The sequence below is a fragment of the Protopterus annectens genome, chromosome 2.part0, assembly GCF_019279795.1.
Source record: "Protopterus annectens isolate FY-2018-M chromosome 2.part0, PAN1.0, whole genome shotgun sequence".
NCBI classification, from domain to species: Eukaryota; Metazoa; Chordata; order Ceratodontiformes; family Protopteridae; genus Protopterus; species Protopterus annectens.
This window is the reverse complement of record NC_056728.1, coordinates 1,383,958,589-1,383,977,878: the sequence shown is the minus strand read 5'-3', so window position 1 is coordinate 1,383,977,878 and position 19,290 is coordinate 1,383,958,589. Positions and strand designations below refer to the sequence as shown.

The 19,290-nt window shown below is 39.7% G+C and overlaps 1 protein-coding gene and 1 non-coding gene across 22 annotated transcripts in view; one reads left to right on the top strand and one right to left on the bottom strand.

Annotated features, from left to right (window-relative positions):
* CAMK2D (calcium/calmodulin dependent protein kinase II delta) overlaps positions 1–19,290 on the top strand; it is a 1,797,486-nt gene that overhangs the window by 481,535 nt on the left and 1,296,661 nt on the right. The gene's annotated exons all lie outside the window — the stretch shown is intronic.
* On the bottom strand, positions 14,706–14,777 carry TRNAE-CUC. Its single transcript has one exon. It is a non-coding gene; the product is annotated as a tRNA-Glu (tRNA).

Below are 19,290 nucleotides of genomic sequence, written 5' to 3'. Positions count from 1 at the left end.
TGTGGCCCCCTGGCAGAGGGGAAAGGATGTATTCAGCCTCTTTTCTAGTTCGATTTGAGACCCCTACTGTGGTGGACATAGGATCAGAATTTAAATAAATGCAAAGATGTTTACGTGCAAGTTCTGTTTTATTTAACAACTTAGCATGCAATTTTGTATAAACAGGAATCTTTTTCGTGCCATATGCGTTTGTTATATTAAAGGTACTGTAGTTTAACTTGTCCATTGTCATTAGGTTAGAGAGAGTTGCTGAAATATGTACTGTATTTAGGAAATATTCTTATAATTTGTTACAGAATGCAAGTATGGTTGACTAAAATTTCAGTTTCATAGGTCATAATATTTTTTAATCTTAGTTCAAGCAAATCGTTACATGTAAGTGTTGGACATGTTGACTTCTAATAAAGCTCTCGAAGTTGCTTTTGAGAATGTTATATGAGGTCCTAGAAAGGGAAGTTGAAGGTTAACTTCTGAGCTTGCTGACAAGTTGGTGCATATCAAAATGAGATTAGAAAACTCACCGGATGATATGAGGATGTGTAAATAGTGGTGCAAACGTTGCATTTGTTCAGAAGCATCAGATAAATCAGTACATAGCTGGAATATTTATACTGCAAAGCCTGTGGAGTAGTAATACTCAAAGAATATACTGTGAAATATTATTTATGCATTGGTTTATCCTTGTGGCAAGATCGCCTCTTTAAACAGGTAACAAATAAACTTCTTACATACTCTTGTAACACCTTTATTGAATTATCTCTTAAGACGTAGGCAAATACACATTAACAGAAAACAAACAGTATTAATATGTTATCCATTTGCATACATTATACATCTCATATCTTTTCTTTGTAATTATCATCACTCCAGCATTGTGTTGTTGTGTCTTTCGGCTTTTCCTGGTTAGGGGTCGCCACAGTGGAACTCCAGTCCGCTAATGATTGGTAGTTGATTTTTACATGCCGAGTTACCAGCCCTGACGCACAACCTTCAATGAAGGTACGCCCATTCACGCATGTCTCCATGCAGTGGACGCTGTAGCTGAGAATCGAACCGGACAGCATCTTACTGTGAGGCGACAACGCTACCGCAGCACCACCACCGCAGATTCACTCCAGCATTGTGTAAATTGTTGAATTCATGCCTTCCCTGAAACCTCAGTCCACTTCCTCTTGAACATTATTCTGCATGTGTTCCCACAATTTCCTTTTATTTCTATGTAATTTGCTCATTCCCTTTTCTAGAGATCCTCCCAGTAATTTTCTCTTTCTCATAACGTTCAGTAGTTCAAGTACAGTTGGTTTAGAATTTGATTTCCATTTTCTAGTAGTTGCTTTTTTGGCTGCCAATATAATTACACTTAATAAGACCTTACTATGTCTAGGGAATTCCTGTGTCCCAGCTCAAAAAATTGTATCTTTGGTTACATCCATTTGACCTGCTTGTATCTTACTATCTATATCCATAAACAAGAGCTTCCAGCATCTCAGTTTTTTATTGTCTTTTATTTAGTCTCTTTTCGAATATCCTTAGCTGCCACAACAGAAACAGTTTTAATCCATACTTCTAAATGCTTCATCTTATTGCGTCCCCATAAGTAGGATATTTCTGAACCAGTTCGTGTGTGGGTACATAATTTGCAGCTGTAGCCTTTGTTTTATCTTTATTGATTTTATATCCCAAATAGACTTGAAACTTATCATTTTATCAAAATGAGATGTCCTTTTCTGGATTTATCAGGTACAAAATCGTATCATCTGAAAAAAACGCCAACTTTTCTTGATTACCATACCAATTATATCCTTGCATTTCTGATTCTCTTTATATTTAGAATCATTGAAAAAAAAAACAAGTAAAAGGGAAGTAGAACACCCCTGCCTGGTTCCTCTCTTCAGATATAGCTTTTCAGAGAGGAATCCTCCCACTTTAATTCTTGCCTGTGATCCTTCACATTTCCTCCAGATTAACGTTATTATTGTGTTAGGAGATGCAAATGCTTCCATCGTCCTTCCCATAAAATCCCAGCTTACAGTGTCAAATGCTCTCTCTGCATCATGACCCACAGACAACAGAAGTATGCTCTTACATTCTGCTTCACTCTGGATCATCTTTGTTAGGTTAATGTTGCTAAATGTTTGCCTTCCCTCAACCAAACCACATTGATACATAGCTATGAATTCTGGCAACACCATTGCCATTATTTTAGCCACTGTAGACATAAACATTTTATAATTTATTTATTTGTCTGTGTTGAGCAGGAAAAGTTAGACTGGGTAAAACCCATTTTCAGCAAAGACCCGGGGATAAAAGCTTGAAATTTAAGTAACACATGATGCAAATTTATAAGTGCAGGGTAAAACATCTCTACATGAACTTGTTTACATGATTTTTAAGTATTTCTTACACGAACAAAGCATTTTAACACATGCGCACAAAAGGAGAGAAATTAACACATATTAACAAATTAGTGAATAGAAAATAAAATACAATAATAGTTGTTAATGTATTTGTACCATGATGGCTGCAGGGAAAAGCTCAAACTAGGGTGTTTTTGAGGACAGTGATAGTTTACAGACATACTAATGCAGCTTAAAACTGATTAAACGAAAGGAAAACATTTGGAAATGAGCAGGAAGATAAATGGACAGAGGAGGAATTGTAGTTAGTGGTGGGGTGTGAGACGAAGAGTTTAGGAAATTAGTGCAGTATAGGAGTAGCGATAAAGCTTAGGAAGCAAACTGGCTGTAAGAGTTGGAGGAAAGTAATCTGATAAAGCTAGCAAGCTGAGCAGGAAGAGCAGAGCCATCTTTGGCATAGGTGCTCTTTAAGCAAAGTTGTGAAACTCTTTAAGTTTCTATCTGTTTTAACTGTGTGGGAATTTCATTCCAGAATTTCGACACATAATGGCAGTAGAGATAGTCGCCAGCAATGTGGAAATTCTTACTGATATATAATAGTTTATTGAGTGAAGGTCTCTAGTAGGTGAATAGTGCAGTAGAGCAATTTGTAATGCTGGGCATTTGTCTGGAGAGTACAATAGGTTATGGCCAATGATTAGTTGCGAGTATGTCAACTGTTTTGGGAGTTCAAGCCAGTTTGATTGTTTTAATGCAAACAATGGTGTGTTTTATAAGGTTGGTTGTGTGCAAATTTAGCTTTTTTGTAGTAGTAGGAGGCTAGTTTAATTTTATACATAGTGTTGATATTTGTAAAAATAGGGGACGCGTATAGTAGCGAAGGAAGGAGTTATGTTGCTGCTAAGGTAATCCTTGCTTGATCTGTCAGGTAGTGTTTTGCCTTATAGAGGGAACCTTGTTTTTTGTGAGTTTTCTTGATGTAATGAAGCATGCAGTGATCAAACTTGAGGTTGTCATCTGTTATGACTTGAAGTAGTTTAGTTTGACTTATCATTTCTATTTGTATGTTATTACTTGTGGTAATATGAAATGTGTATTTATGATTAAGGTGTAGTGTAAGAGTAAATAGCATACATTTTTTTTTTGCATTAAGTAGCGAGTTTGACATTTTTAGCCATATTTCAATGTCAGGGAAAATCTTTGAGTGCTTTCCTGTAATTTTGCTGTAGATGGGGCAGAGCAGGTAGCAGTTGGATCATCAGCATATTTTACTAGAGTGGCAAGTGTTGTATAAAATATTAAACAGAAGAGGTTTGGGTATTGCTCCTTGGGGCTTACCAACAGAATTTGGTTGGAGTGCTGAAAAGTTTTGTTGTCATTTAGTTGCCTGTTGATGATTGCAGAAATAACTGTGAAACCTGGAGAGGGAGAGGTAAGTGAGATCTAGAGGTGCAAGTTCAGAAAGCTGAAATGGGTCTGTATGAAGCTAGGTTTAATGGATCTTTACTGTCCTTAGGTTATATATCCACCACAGCTTTCTTCAAAGATGTTGGTGCTTCTACTCCTTTTAAAGTACTGTAAAACAGTATTTTCCAGACCTTTGTCTCTTTCTTCCCTCCTAACTTACAAAGTTCAACATGAATAACATCTGCTGCGGAGACATTTCTGAAGATTGATTGTACATCATCATTTTTATCTCATCCCTTCCTACTTTGACTGTTAATTTTTGACCGTCATCTAACCTTGGCATAATTCAGTCTTCCCTAAATGTTTCCATTTGTTCTCTCTCTTGATTTCCACATTTCTCTGCTTTATGCAGATTTTCATAAAATTTCCAAAATGTCACTAAAATCTCTACCAGATCTCTAGTTATTTTTCTTGATGTTCTTCGTGTTTCACTGTTGCAGTCATCACATTTGAGTTATCTGCTTGCAGTAGCCCTCAGTTGGCCTGATTATCAAAGTCTTGGTTCCTGTGTCGGTTGCTCTCTCATCTTCCATGACGTCAGGTAGTCAGGGGTATAAAGCATGCAGCCGACGCCATTACATCAGTCTTTCTTTCCTTGCGGTGCCAGAAGCAGTTCGCAAGTGTCAGTCGGCCGACTCCTGAAATTTTCGTTTTCGAGTTTCAGAACAGAAGTCTTTAACTAAAGCTAAGTACCCCATTGGGGAAACTTTTTCTTGCTCAAACCGATGTCAGTAAAAGTCAATAGTTGTATTTCTTGTGGAAAGCAAATGCCTCATAAAGATTTTCATTCGTACTGTATTCCTTGCCTAGGCCCTGGCCACGACGTACCTTGCTGTCAGTTTTGTGCCTTATTTAAACAACAAACTATTCATCGTTGGTATATTTATGCTTTTAAATATTTTGGTACTTGGTTCAGTTATCCAGATATGTCTTCGGTAAGCCACCCGACTACCAACATTCTGAAAAAAACACAAAGATAAAGACAGAGACAGGCCACCTACGTCCAAAGCTGACGATGATGCTTCTCCTAAGCTAGTCGCCAGTTCGCCGGTACTCAGTGAGGCACTTTCGCAGCCCCTGATACCCGCTACTTCAGATTCGCAGGCCTCTACTGAGACCCATTTGGAGTCTGGTATGCCACGAGATGTTTCAGCTGTGGAACCTGCGGATGTCCCTACCTTGGATGGGTCAGGAGCCCCTGTGCAGGCACTGGCTTCTGAGGGTGTATTTAGGCCTACTGACTTGCATATTAAACTGACGTCATCTTCTTCTTCAAGGCCTAAAACTCGAACCATGCCTAGAAAACAGACGCCCAGACCGCATGGTCAGGCCTCTATGCCTAAAAAACAAATGATAAGAATGGCTGAAGACCTTATTACTTTAATCATGGGAAGCCAACCTTCTCCCTCTGAGACACCTAGGACTGAATTTGCTTATGATACTTCTGATCAGAATTCTGAAATTTCTCTTTCCTCTGATGACCAAGATTTACCCTTATCTACCTATGAGAATTCTGATGCAGAGGACTCTATTCCCTATCCTGGACCTTTCTATCCTAAACACCTTTTTGGTGATCCCAAAATTCAAGATGCTAACTCTTCACCATTTACTTCCTATGCTAGGCAAGGATGCCTGGTTGGCAACACTGGATTTAAAGGAAGCCTACCTGCACATCCCAATCAGGGAATCTTGCAGAAGATACCTACGCTTCAAAGCAGGCTACATGCACTGTCAGTTCTCTGCACTGCCCTTTGGCTTATATACTGCGCCCAGAGTATTTACAAAGTGCCTAGCTCCAGTCATTGCATTTTGCAGGCAAAGAAATATTCAAATATACCCATTCCTGGACGATTGTCTAATTCAGGCAGAAAGCCAGGACATACTTTTGAATCATCTGACGTTTGTACAAAAGGTGCTCACTTGTCTGGGGTTCACCATAAACGAAAAGAAATCACATCTTGTACCCTGTCAACAAATTATATTCCTGGGAGCAAGCTTGAACACACCTTCCCAGATGGCTTTCCTCACACCAGAGAAACAGATTCATTTGTCAGCTTACTTCAAACTAATGGCCATAAAAACCCTGCTATCTGTAAGGCAAATACTGCAATCCTTGGGGTTCATGGCCTCCTGCATTCTACTAATTCCATATGCAAGACTGCATATGAGGAAACTACAATGGTATCTAAAAAGCCTATGGTGTCAACATTCTCAGGATCTAGAAGCAATGATTCCTATCATACCTTGCCTACAGTTAAGAGTTCCTTTGGTGGGCAGAGGCCTGCCAGCAAAACAAGGGACTACCATTCACTCTACCCCCTGCCACCCAAACCCTAACAACAGACGCATCAGACTATGCATGAGGGGCTCACCTAGCAGGGAAGTGCATTCAGGGCAAATGGAACCTAAGTCAAATGCACCTGCATATCAGTCAGAAAGAAATGTTAGCTGTACAGAATGCTCTGACAGCCTTCAAGGACTACATTCTTCCAGGACAATTAATGGTAAGGACAGACAACACCACTGTTATGTGGTACATAAACAAGCAGGGGGGGACCCATTCATACCCCCCTCTGCAGACTAGCTATGGCTCTGTGGACCACAGCCCTGAGCTACCAATTGCATCTACAGGCTCAATTCCTGCCAGGAAAGCTAAATACACTGGCAGACGAACTAAGCAGAAATCTCATGGACCTACACAAGTGTAAACTACAACCAAAGACTTTCAACGTGTTGATAAACAAATGGGGGAGCCCAGATATAGACCTGTTTGCCTCCCCCCAGAGCTACCAGTTGGACAAATTCTGCACAAGGACTCCCCACAAACAAACTTGGAAAGTGGATGCCCTGTTCTTCAACTGGAAAAATCTATCAGTTTATACCTTTCCTCCTCTGCCTCTCATCTCCAAAGTACTACTAAAGATCAAACAGGACAAACCAAGGATGATACTGATTGCACCAGACTGGCCATGCCAACACTGGTACCCCCTCTTGCGCACTGTGTCACTGCTGGCACAATGGCACCTGCCTCACACCCCTACCCTGCTATCCTAGCAGGAGGGCCAGATTCTGCATCCTCAGCTTCAAATCCTGAACCTGGCAGCCTGGCTAATTGCTTGACCACTCCGTTACCATCCCTCAGTTGAGAAGTGTTGGATGTCATTTTGGAGGCAAGGAGGCCTAGTACTAGAAAATCCTTTGCTGAAAAATGGAAACGATTCTGTTCCTGGAACCAAACTCAAGGGATGGGCACAGCATTGCCCAATTTACCTCAGATTCTTCAATACTTAACTGAGATGCTTCACAAGGGCCTTTCATTTTCCTCCATCAAAATTCATGCCTCAGCCATTTCAGCTCATTGCAACACAGAACCACCCCTCTTCTCTCATCCACTGCTCAAGCAGTTCCTCAGAGGGACCAAAAACTTAAGACCATCCAGGAGAGCCCCAACTGCAGCCTGAGACCTTAACTTTGTATTGGAAAAACTCACTCTACCTCCTTTTGAGCCAGCTGCAAGTGCAGAGTTAAAATTCCTTTCTTGGAAAACAGCCTTCCTTTTAGCAATCACTTCAGCAAGAAGGGTATCCAAATTACAGGCCCTTATGGCAGTGGAGCCTTTCATCATCTTTCATGCGGACAGGGTGTCCCTCAGGACCAGTCCCTCCTTCATGCCCAAGGTAGTATCCAGTGTGGCTCTTAATCAGTCCATTCATTTGCCAACCTTCTTTTCTAATCCACAGAACAAAGGGGAACGGATACTGCACTCCTTCGATGTGCACAGACAACTTAGATTTTACTTACACAGGACTAAACCTCAAAGGAAATCTGAACAACTGCTGGTGGCATTTGCTGCAGGGGCAGAGGGGAAGGCCATTTCAAAGCAAACCATTTCTAAATGTATAGGCCATTGCATTCATTTCTGCTATAAGCACCATGGAAAACTTATCCCACAGGGGATAAGACCACACTCAATCAGGGCTGCATCCACCTCTACAGCCTTTCTCAGAGGGACATCCTAGAAGCTGCTACCTGGAGTTCTGTACATACTTTCACCAAGCATTACCATTTGCCTATTTTCTCTAAATCCAGAGCTGGTTTTGCCACTGCAGTATTGCAGGGACTTATAACTGGTCCTAATGCTATCTAAATTCCTCCTCCCATCCTTAGCTTTGGGAATCTACCCAAATGTGATGACTGCAACAGTGAAACACGAAGAACATAGTACAGTTTTGTACACTTACCATAAATGTAGATGTTTGAGTGTATTCACTGTTGCAATCCTGGTTACCCTCCTTCCAGCCCCCTGACTTCTTTTGGCTATACCTCTATTCTCCTTTACTATGCTTAAAAGCTTTTTGGTGTATTTGCTTTTTTGTTGGAGGTATAACCTTGCATTTTTATATTTAATTGCTTCCCATTAGGGGGGGCACCTGACATCTGGGGCAAGAAAAACTGATGTAATGGCATCGGCTGCATGCTTTATTCCCCCGACTACCTGACGTCACAGAAGATGAGACAGCAACTGACGCAGGACCCAAAACTTTGATAATCAGGCCGACTGAGGGCTCCTGCAAGCAGATAACCCAAATGTGATGACTGCAACAGTGAATACACTCGAACATCTTCATTTATGGTAAGTGTACACAACTGTACTTTCTAAGCTTCCTAAGTTTGACAACAACCCTTTCTACTTTCTGCTGCTTAAGTCATTGTGCTAAAAGTTTTTTGCTCTGGAGTTAACATCAAAAAATAGTTGCTTAACAGCAATCTTTCTAAACTCATGCATATTGTCCTAATACTCACTTATTTTCTCCTGAGTACTCTTCATTTGCATCGCTTCTTGTTCTGTGAGATTTCCCTTATTCTGCAATAGTTTGTTTTGTCAGCCCCTTTAAGTATTTCCTATTACTTCTTAACCATATTTTGTATTCTTGTTTTTAAACTCAATTTTCAGTTTGTTCCACTTACTAGTTATAACTTCTGAAAATATTTCTATCTTCCCTAATTACTCTCGAATAATTTCTACTACCCATTCTGTAAATTCGTCTCTTTCTGACGGGTAGATGAAAAAGTGCCAGTGCCTTATTTTTACTTCATTACCTTGCATTCTTATCTTAATTGATACATGATCAGTTACTGGATGTGTGTTGAAACTTTCAATTAACTGCAAATATTCCTATGCAATATAATTTATGTCTAGTCTAGCCTGCTTGTTGTACCTTGGGAAATATGTAAATTCTATCCGAGTTACTATTATTTATTTATTTCCAGTTTGATGACCGGGGAGGTCTACTGGGCTCAGGGAGCCCATTTTCAGTGGAGGTCCAGGGAGATAAGCTCCACTTTGCATAGTTTAGATGCAGAATGTTTGCTTTACATACATTAGTTACAGGTACAATTGTGGAAAAGAAAAAAGCCTTTACAATTTCACTTCATGCAAGAGAACAGGCATAAGATTGTGGATACATAATACACATTAGTTATTTACAATATTTACATTTGTGATAGGCTAGCTTGAAGACAGAATTCACATCTTTGACACAAAGTATTTTTATAAATGTCTTCAGAAATCTACTCTGTTTTGTTGTATTCTCCCGTATAGGTTTTCCTGATACATAGTATTGGGCATCAAGTTCCACTCCCCACATATAGGTAATATTCCCTGCTGAAAGCTGATTATTTTTCCCCCGAAATTCTTAAGCTCCATAATAGCAGTTTTTTGTGGAATATAAATGTATGCATAATTCTCCTCCCTTGCCATTAGCCCCCTACTACACAAATATATCACTGTCTTTTTTCTCCTTTTCTATTACGACTGGAGCCCCTCTTGCAATTGGTATAATTACGCCTCTTTTTCATTGTCCCTGATATTCTGCTGAATATCTATCCTGGAATTCTTTTTGTCAAATTCACATGCTCATTTCTTTCCAAATATGTCTCCTCCAACATTGCTAGTTGCACTCTGCATTTCTTAATGTAATTCACTACTCTTTTTGTCTATTGATGTAAGGTCCTTCACATTCCAAGATAATATGGATAGCATAGCCATTATGATAAATAGATATTGTTCTCACCTATTACACATGGCAGTTTTTTTAATGTGCATTTCCAACTTGTGTTATATGCATACAGTAATATCTGGTAGGCTGATTTTATACAGTTGTTTTTTTCTAATCTGAATTTGAACTTTTTCCTGTTTTTCAGGATGTTTTGTTTTAATGAAAACCTTCAAACAAAAAACTAAATATATTTTCAAAATGCCCCATCCCTGATTAACTTAGAACAAACACACAAAGCTGTGTACATCTTCAAATAATTAAGTTTAACCATCCAGATAGGAACATTTGCCTCAAATCAACAGCAGTACCCCACAGGCATTACTTAACCTAACATTAAGGTTATCTATGTGAAAGAGCATGCTACAGCCTGTGTTCCAATTACACAGATGGTTGTCTGTTCCTTTCTTATCTTTGTTGCCCTCCCAGATGTGAAAAACAGTTTATATGTTGTATGTATTGTTTTAAATGCAAAAAGCTGCTAGGAAGGCTGCTATCTCTTATTCTATTCTCATAATTTAAAACTTTATTTTTCACCAAACTGTTTGCTATTGTACCTTTAAATTTTGCATTTCTCAGCAAAGAATGCTCGGAACTTTCAAGATTAACTGCTTGCACTTTTAGACAGGACATCACCATAGGAGGTTACTAAGCTAATGACCCTGAGGCCCTTACAAGCCTAGCCAAAAGTTTATCCCCAAAAAATGAAACCTGAATCACCACCTGTCACCCCTGTCAGTGAGGGACACAGGTGGAACCCCTGGGACAAATTTGTGGTTTCCCATCCACTCATCAAGGTTGTACTTGAAGAGGGTCAGCGAGGTACTCAGTTTGATGTGTATGGGAAGTCTATTCCAGAGATGGGGCAGCCTCTGAGAGGCAAACCTGTCTCTTCAGCAGGTTTTGTTGATTTTGCATATTAGCTTTAGGCCTTTCGAGCAGGTAATGGGTGAGGAGTTAGACTTATGGATATGGAGCATCTCTAGTAGGAGAGGGTCTGAAATTGCCTTGTAGGCGAGACACAGGTCACCTCTGAGGAGTCTGTACAATACTTAGCAGAATGATGGTGATTTGAGCCTGTCCACATAGGACAGGTGTTGAAGGCCATGGATTCTCTTTGTGAGGTATTTCTGTGGCCTTTCCAGTTGGTGCAGGTGTTTGGAGAGGTACATACCAAACAGGGTGTTATACTCAATTATAGGTCTAATGAGGGAGGAGTAGAGAGAAGTAATAACCTCCTTTTTAATGGAAGCAATCCCTTTACATATGAGATGAACCAAGTAAAAGGCTTTTCTGACCACTGCCGCCACATGATGGTCGAATGTGAGATTGTTGTTAACCTGAGTACCCAGATTTTTCACCACATGTTGGGTGCTTAGGGGGTTGCCGTTGATGTGGTAATCGGGAGGGGCCATGTTTTTGCCGAATGGTATGATAATACTTTTTTTTTTGCATTTAACTTAAGGCCATCACTTTGACACCAGTCATTTGTTGCTGTGAGACCCTCTTGCAGTATGTTAACATAATTTGGGGAGTCAATGACAGCACCTAACTTACAGTTGTCTGCAAACTTGGTCAGCCATAGACCTTTTGTCTTTGCCTGGACCTCTGAGAAGTAGATGCCAAACAGTAGGGGTTCCAGCACAGATCCTGGGGAACACCACTAGTGACAGGTCTGCTGTCGGAGGTGTAGGCACCTGTTTTGACCTTGTGGGTCCTATCGGTGAGCCAGTTGGCCACCCACCTAATAAGATAGGGATTTACGCTAAGTTGTATTAGCTTTTCGATGATGCCCGAGTGGGGGATTGTGTCAAAGGCCTTGGCTAAGTCAAGGTAAGCTGTGTGTTGGTGACTGTCTCAAAGAAGTTAGCCAGGTTCAACAGGCAAGATCTGCCCTTGACGAATCCGAACTGGGTGGGGTCAATTGCTTGGAGATTGCCTATGTCCTTGTTTATGAGATCCATAATAATATGCTCCATGGCTTTACAGATCAGGCTTGTCAAGCTAATGGGGTGATAGTTTCCAGGGTCAGTAGAGGCATCAACTTTGTGCAAAGGGATGACAATGGCAGTTTTCCACTCTGCTGGAATGAAGCCTGTACTTAGGCTGTGTTTGAATAGGCTGTGGTTGAATATGGTGCTCAACGGCGAAGGTAGTTCTTGCTGGAGATGGTGCAGAATACAGCCTGGGATACTCTCACATCTCATGGAAGCTGTGTTATTTGCCTTGGATAGTGCCTTTAACACTTGATCTACAGAGATTTAAAGTGCAGGACAAGTACTGGGGATGTCGAATGAGCCTTTGGAGGGGGACAGTGGGGTGAGATAGCAGGTTGGCTAAGTCAACATGATCAGTGTAAGTGATACCATTAAGTACTAATTTGGAACAAGCCAGGGGTTTTACCATGGAGGTTTCTGACATAACTGAAGAAGGTTTGGTGGTTTCCCTTTATTTCAGAGGCTAGTTTTGATTCATAATTGCCTTTGGAGGTCTTCACTAATGATCTAATTTGCTTGTCAAGGCTATGGAGGGAGTTTTTCCAATTTTGAATTTGTTTCTTTTTACCCATGGACAACCGTTTCTTCCTTTTGTTGTAAAGCATGTTGATAGAGGATGTCCATCAGACAGGTTTGTGTTTGCTTGAGGAGCAGGTTTTAGTTCTGTTGGGTATGGCTGAGTCCATGCGGTTGTACAGGTGCTTGTATGCTGTAGTAGTGTACTGTTCAGCATAGTTGTCTGGATCCTTTGAAGGGGTTGGTGGTGTGAAGCTACTGATACTCTCCCTTAGGAAGTTGTAGTCAGCTTATGAGTAATTTTTAGCCTGTTTACGGCTGGGGGGGGGGGGGGGGTTGAGTGGGATAGAAACTTTGAACGAGACAGAGAGATGATCTGATCTCACCAGGGAAGAACATACTATGGAGTGAAGTAATCTGAAAAGAATGTATAGGTATCTTTAGCTGCAGACTTCTTGGCTCCCACTGAACATTTCCTAATGAAAAAAAACAAAAACAAGCTAATTTCTTTGCAGTTGTAAGAAACTTAGCATTTTTCATGGCTTTCCTCTTTTGGTCCTATTTTTAAAAGCCTACTTGCTTACAAAAAAAAGTTGTTTGTAGCTTAATGCAAGGGCATTAATGTAGACATTCACCCTTATGAAAAGTAAGAGAAAATATCTTAATTGTATATATAATCAGTGCACATTTACACCCCATCCCCACCCAAGCAGATTGTGTTTGTCGAGCTTGTCTTCTCATTACACTGTAAAGCCTATTTCTTAGAACAAAAAAGTGCTTGTTTACTTTAATATTTGTAATACTTAACAGTCAGTGAAAAGACCCCCCCCCACACACATTTAAAATACCCATGACTACCCCATATTTAAAATACCCCTGACTACATACTACACAAAATTGCTTAAGTATATATAACATGCAGTTTATGTCATGAAAGGTTTTATATAGCTACTAATAAAAACAAAATTGTTCTACTTATTTGCTTTTCCAAGTTTTAGCATCCTTTGTTATTAACATAAAGTGGGGTATATGCTTTACAAACCACCCACAAGTTTAACAATGTAAACAAAAGTGCAGTCTTTTTCAGCCACTTTTTCTTGCAAAGCCACATTTCACAAATGTGATTGATGCTTTATAGTCCCCCCTTTGTTCACTAATTTCATTGTGCTGGTCATCTTCCTGTTTATCTCCCAACACCAGTCTCTGGTTCCTGTCCAAGGTACTCCTGATTCTCCTAGTCAACACCTGTGTTTTTTCTCTCTCTCAAACATTTTCCTTTGGAAAGTTGGAAAAAGTTTAACTGGTAAATTCCATCTATAGACTTTGTCGGAGGAATGAGAAGCAGAGTCCTTTTCTGTTTGCTGGCTCACTTTTTTTTGGATAAACTTTATTTCCCCCTCAGCCTTTTCTGCATCAAAAGTGTCTTTGATCCCCCAGGAAATAATATTGTGAAGATAGCTGGATACAGCAGCTTGAATCTCACTTCTATTTCTTGACATTCCCCGATTGCTGGGATAAATTTCTTTCTCTTCTGCCTGGTGTACAGAAAATAATCACTTTCTACAAATGCACTGCTCTCTCCATTTTTTAATACTTTGCCCTTCAGCCACAGTTTCATTAAGATCAACTCTTTTTGCTGGTATGGTTGCATCTTTACTAATATAAGTCTGGCTGGTTTAGAACAGCTAGGTTTGGAACATATACTCAGTATGTCCTTTCAGTTAAATTCTGCTGTGGACCAGTCCATTTGGTTATTTGTGCTTTAATGAAATTAATACAATCTGTGCCTTTCAGTTTCTGTAGTACATCAGAAAATATCATGATTTCCCTGCGAGCTGTATCGTGTAAGTCTGCAGTTTTTTTAAATGACTCTTCTTGAGAAGTGTCGTACTCAGAGCCAGCTTTTTCTCCACTACAGCCTTTTATTTTTGCATTTTTGTCATTTGCTCTGAGCAGCTACTTAAAGCCTTTTGCTATTTGAGTTAACATATTCCTTCAGTGTTTCATTTATTTTAATCACCTCTGAGTGCATTTGATGTAATGTTTCCCTCTAAATTACTGGATGTCATCTGTTGAGCAAAGATTAGGCTAGAACTGTTTTTTTTTTTTTTGCTGAAGAAGTGCAGAATCCTTCCCAGATGGTGTTTTCTCTTAGATTCATAGATTAGTACTAGGCTAACTGCCCTTGCGAGCCATTTTAAGCCTAGCCAATTATCCCCTGTGAGATTCAAACCCTGTACCTTGTGTTTGTAAGGCAAACACCTTAACCATTAGGCTACCCTCCCAACCCTCGAAAAAAGGTGCATTGAAGCTTCCCTGACCGGGAATCGAACCCGGGCCGCGGCAGTGAGAGTGCCGAATCCTAACCACTAGACCACCAGGGACTCCCCTAAATGAACAGCTTCCACTAGGAATTGAACCCAGAACCTTCTACATATGAAGCAAGTGTAATAACCACTACACTATTACCTTCACATACCTTCATCTTCCTCATCTTTTCTGGTTAATTTTCTTTAGGGTTTTCCAAATTTTTTCTTTGCTGGCATCAAGGCAGTGTACTTACTAGCCAGTAACTCAGTTTTCCCCAAAAACAGTTTCAATGGCACTCCTTTTTCTCAGTTTTTGTTTCACACTGGCAGGGCTGAAGTTAAGCTATTGATCAGTGCGCAGCCATCATGGAAGTCTGTAAGAAGTCTTTTATTCAGGGGGGACGGTACTTTATGATGTCTGTATTTATGGAGGCATGTACATCCCAGCTTGCAAGGGTTAATTTAACGCACATTGATGTTGACAGTACACACACACACACGTGTGTGTGTGTGTGTGTATAGATATAGATATGTATATATATATATATATATATATATATATATATATATATATTTATATTTATTTTTTTTTGGGGGGTGGGTTGCTGCGTACAAATTACTAGTTAGTTGAATTTATCAGAAAGGGGAGAGTGAGAGAGAGAGATATTGGGAGGTTTTCTTCTCAGCAATTTAAACTGCTTGGATTAAATAAAAACAAAGAACACTAGCATTGTTTCAAGCAGCAGTGTTGTGTTCAGACTAGGAAAGCAGTTCTAGGAAGTGTAGTGGAATGTTTTCAAAAGTCCGTCTTATTTGTTACACGTTATGTTAAAGTATTTTGGGGGCTGATTTGTTCTAATAATGTACTGGTTACCGATGACTGTTTAAGATTGTGGTTTCTCAAAAGTCTGTGATAGTTACTTTTAAAGATTTAAGATGGTTATTTGCCAGATTATTTGATATAACACTGGATTTTGTACACCAATTTCTTTTGACCTGTTTTTAATTGCACATTTTAATCAGTAGTTCACAGACTGTTCTCACAGGTCGACAATGGTAGTGTTATCTCCTTATTTAAGATACTGATTCAATTCAGCATCACAGAAGAGTACAGGGAAGGTGGCCATCTGCGGTACTAGTGAGGCTGTTTTGTATCCTTGTTTTTTTTTTCCTGTTGTTGTATCTGCTTATCATTAAGTCACTGGCAATACCACTCCATTCGATGAGAACCATTCATGATGTGGTTGTCATCCAGGCAGTAATGAAAGGATTTTCCTTTTCTGGTCTAACCCTTCCCTGGCAGGTGACAGGAGGGCCTGCTGAGCTGTAGCATGAGGGCATTCACATTTATACCCACACAGTACGAAGGCTGGTGTCGCTTGTTAGAGTCTAGCACAAATCTCAAAACATAGCTTGCATGCAGTAAAACTCTCTATCCAGTAGATGTCAGAATTGTTACAGGTAAGATTGCATCCCGACGCTCCAGGATGGGTGTGCCATTGTTGGTTTTCACTCCCACCCTGGCGTCTAGTGCCTGAATTCAATTCAGGTGTTTAAGTGGCTGCAGGAGTGACCTTAGGTCAACTGGTGCCCTAGGCAAAAGGGCTCCACAGCGCCCCCACCACACCACCCGGTGCCCCATACTGGTTTACCTACACCAAATAAATACTGGAAAAGTACCCCTGCTAGACCGGCGCCCTAGGCGGCCGCCTTAGTTGGCCTATGCCTAAGGCCGGCTATGAGTGGCTGATCATCAAAAGAGATAAGTGGCTGAAATTTTGTCATTTCTCGTCACCCATTTTTTAAGTTCCTTTTAACAGTCTGTATTAGCTGTTTTCCATATTTTGTGGTTTTAAATTTCAGTTGCATCTCTTTTAGCTAGTTTAATCAGTGTTGGGTGACATCTGGGTGACGTGTTTTTGAAGGTCTTTAAGCCTTTATTCAGTAACTACCTGTACTGTTTTTACCATTATAAGTGATCTAACTTTTGGAATTAAATCATATTTTCTTTTGTGGCAGAACTTAAAGCAAAGCTAAATTGAATAAGTTGTTATACTTTCTAGGTAAGGTAGTAGTTTGTTTGCTATTGTCTGAGTTTTAATAGGTATTTTCAAGCATGTAGTACGCCTCACAGTTAGACGTTGCACATTTGATTCTCAGCTAGAACGTCTTCTGTGTGTCGACATGCATGAATGGGCGTTCCTTCGTTGAAGGTTGTGCGTTAGGCACGGCAAGCCAGCACATAAAAATCTACTGCCAATCATTAGCGGACCGGAGTTCCGCTGTGGCGACCCCTAACTGAGAAAAGCCGAAAGAAGAAGTATCAGTTTCATTCTACTCATCAACAGAGCTAAGAGTTATAGCAATTAATTAAAGCTGTCTTACAGTTTGCATTGCTTCTCAAATAGTTTTATGTGCTGCTAAGTAGATTAGTTAGTGTTGCTGCATTTATTTTTCTGTGTTTCAGTCACTTTATAAACCGACAGCAAACAGCCAGTTTTGTAATTTTAGCCAGGTGTGTGTGTGTTATCTAGAGCTTGTAGTGCTTATACTGGTGGGAGATGGGTAATTGCTGTAGTTTTGGGGAAAGTAAACACTGCTGATTATAGCTTTAGCTTTTCATTGGTTTATTTATTTTTGCTGTGTATTTCATGTGGCTTAGAGTTGCACATAGAGCAGAGGGTCTGCAACACATACTCTTTAGAAGCAATCATATTCAGGTATAACTTTACCTAGCATAACCCATCTTACCCAAATTCAGTGAATAGTTAAGCTTGTTATATGCACAGGTGTAGTAAGCTGCATAACTCACATTGCTGCTTACCTTGCAGCATAAAAGTAGCTCATAGCAGCCCCTAGTGGTGTTACATTGTGCAGCTTATCCCAGAACCATTAGAAATAGCTCAACACTACTGCTCCCCAAGGTTCCTGAGCTGTGCTTATCAAAATCATGTAATCACCCATGTTAAGTATTTACTTAGAAACGAATAACAGAAAGGCTCCACTGCAGAATAGTAGTGTCCACAAATTTATTGAAGTGCTTTTCGTTCAAGTACCATACAGAACTTCATCTGATGGGCCTTGTGGAGCCTTTCTGTTCGTTTGTGAGTTTGCAGTTTCATAGTTTTACAAGTATTTACTTAGACATAGATACACAACTGCACCATCCATTCCTAACCAATATCTATTCTCAGAAAAACTCTAAATTTGTATAATTTTAAGCTTTTATTGTCAACTGCCTGCACATCTGTACCTTCTTTATAGTTCTGTAACTCTAAATAAATTGAGTTTTACTTCACACTTGACAATATGGAAAGTCAGCCTATTTGTTTTTCTTCTGTTGCCAGCTTCATATCATTAGGTATCATAAAGCAGTGAAACAATTGCCTTCTGCTCACAGATAATGAACTTGAAGTAAACACAAATAAGTTCTTGTGAGAGGTGCAGGTATTAAAGAGATATGGAGGCTTCATTCTCAAACAAAAAAAAAAACCCCACAAACTGTGAACATCACATTAACATATGTCGCTCTAAACACCCAACTCTGACACATAATATAATGTAATATGCAGATGCTGTAAAGAAATCCTTACCTAAGCCTCCAAGGCATGTAAGCATTAAGACTCAGCAAAAATCAAAATAGGACATCACGGCACATCTCACATTTAACTGTGCTACCATGAGACAGAGGGTCTCAATTCCGTATATTAGACCAGCAGTCAAACAAAAATATTCTAGCGACTGGTCCATAGTGAGACACACAAATTCCCCACATATTAGGCTGGACAAAGACAGGAGGACAATGAGCTGTCTTAAAGGTGCTTGGATCACAGACGTCTCAAGATCTCTTTTGACCCGTGCACCAGACAAATATAAATGTGACGTGGCAGTTGTGCATGTCAGGGTGGGGTAAAATGACTTGAGGTGAAAAACACTGAGGGAGATGTAGCGATGTCTGAGCTTTCTATGCATGTCTCAAATTCAGGCAGACTGTGTTACTTGACGTTCACAGCAAATAACAAGGAAGTAAAAGAAACTGATTAATGACTATAAAGTAAAGAGAATATGTAGTAAAATGGGCACTGCTTTGTTATGTAACACACAGGTTACAGGGAATGATAACATTGTTCTATCAGAAAACCTTCAGTCTACAGAAAAAGGAATTGTTTTTCCAAAAGTGAAGGTAGAAAAGAGAGACATTGTTTATGTTCCTAAAGAATTCACTGCTACTTCAAGTCAAGGTTTCACCACTCTGCAGTGATCATGAGGTCATAAATATTAATTTGTTCCTAGATAATTCTGTCAATCTGAAATCTAAACCAATGCACAGAAGGTTAATTACAGATTATACGGAAGCAAAACCCTCGCTATGTAAAACTAACTGGAGTCAGGTGTTCAATGGAAAAACTGTAGATGGAATGTGGAAAGTTTTGAAAAAGAAATTGTTTGAGTGCAAAAAAAAATAAAAAAATTGTTTAACAAAAGGATGTAAGCATACAACATCAAGGGATATATTTCTATAAGACCAAGATATCTGATTAAGGTTAGTGACAAAAAATATAAGAAATGCAAGAGAGGCTGAACTGCA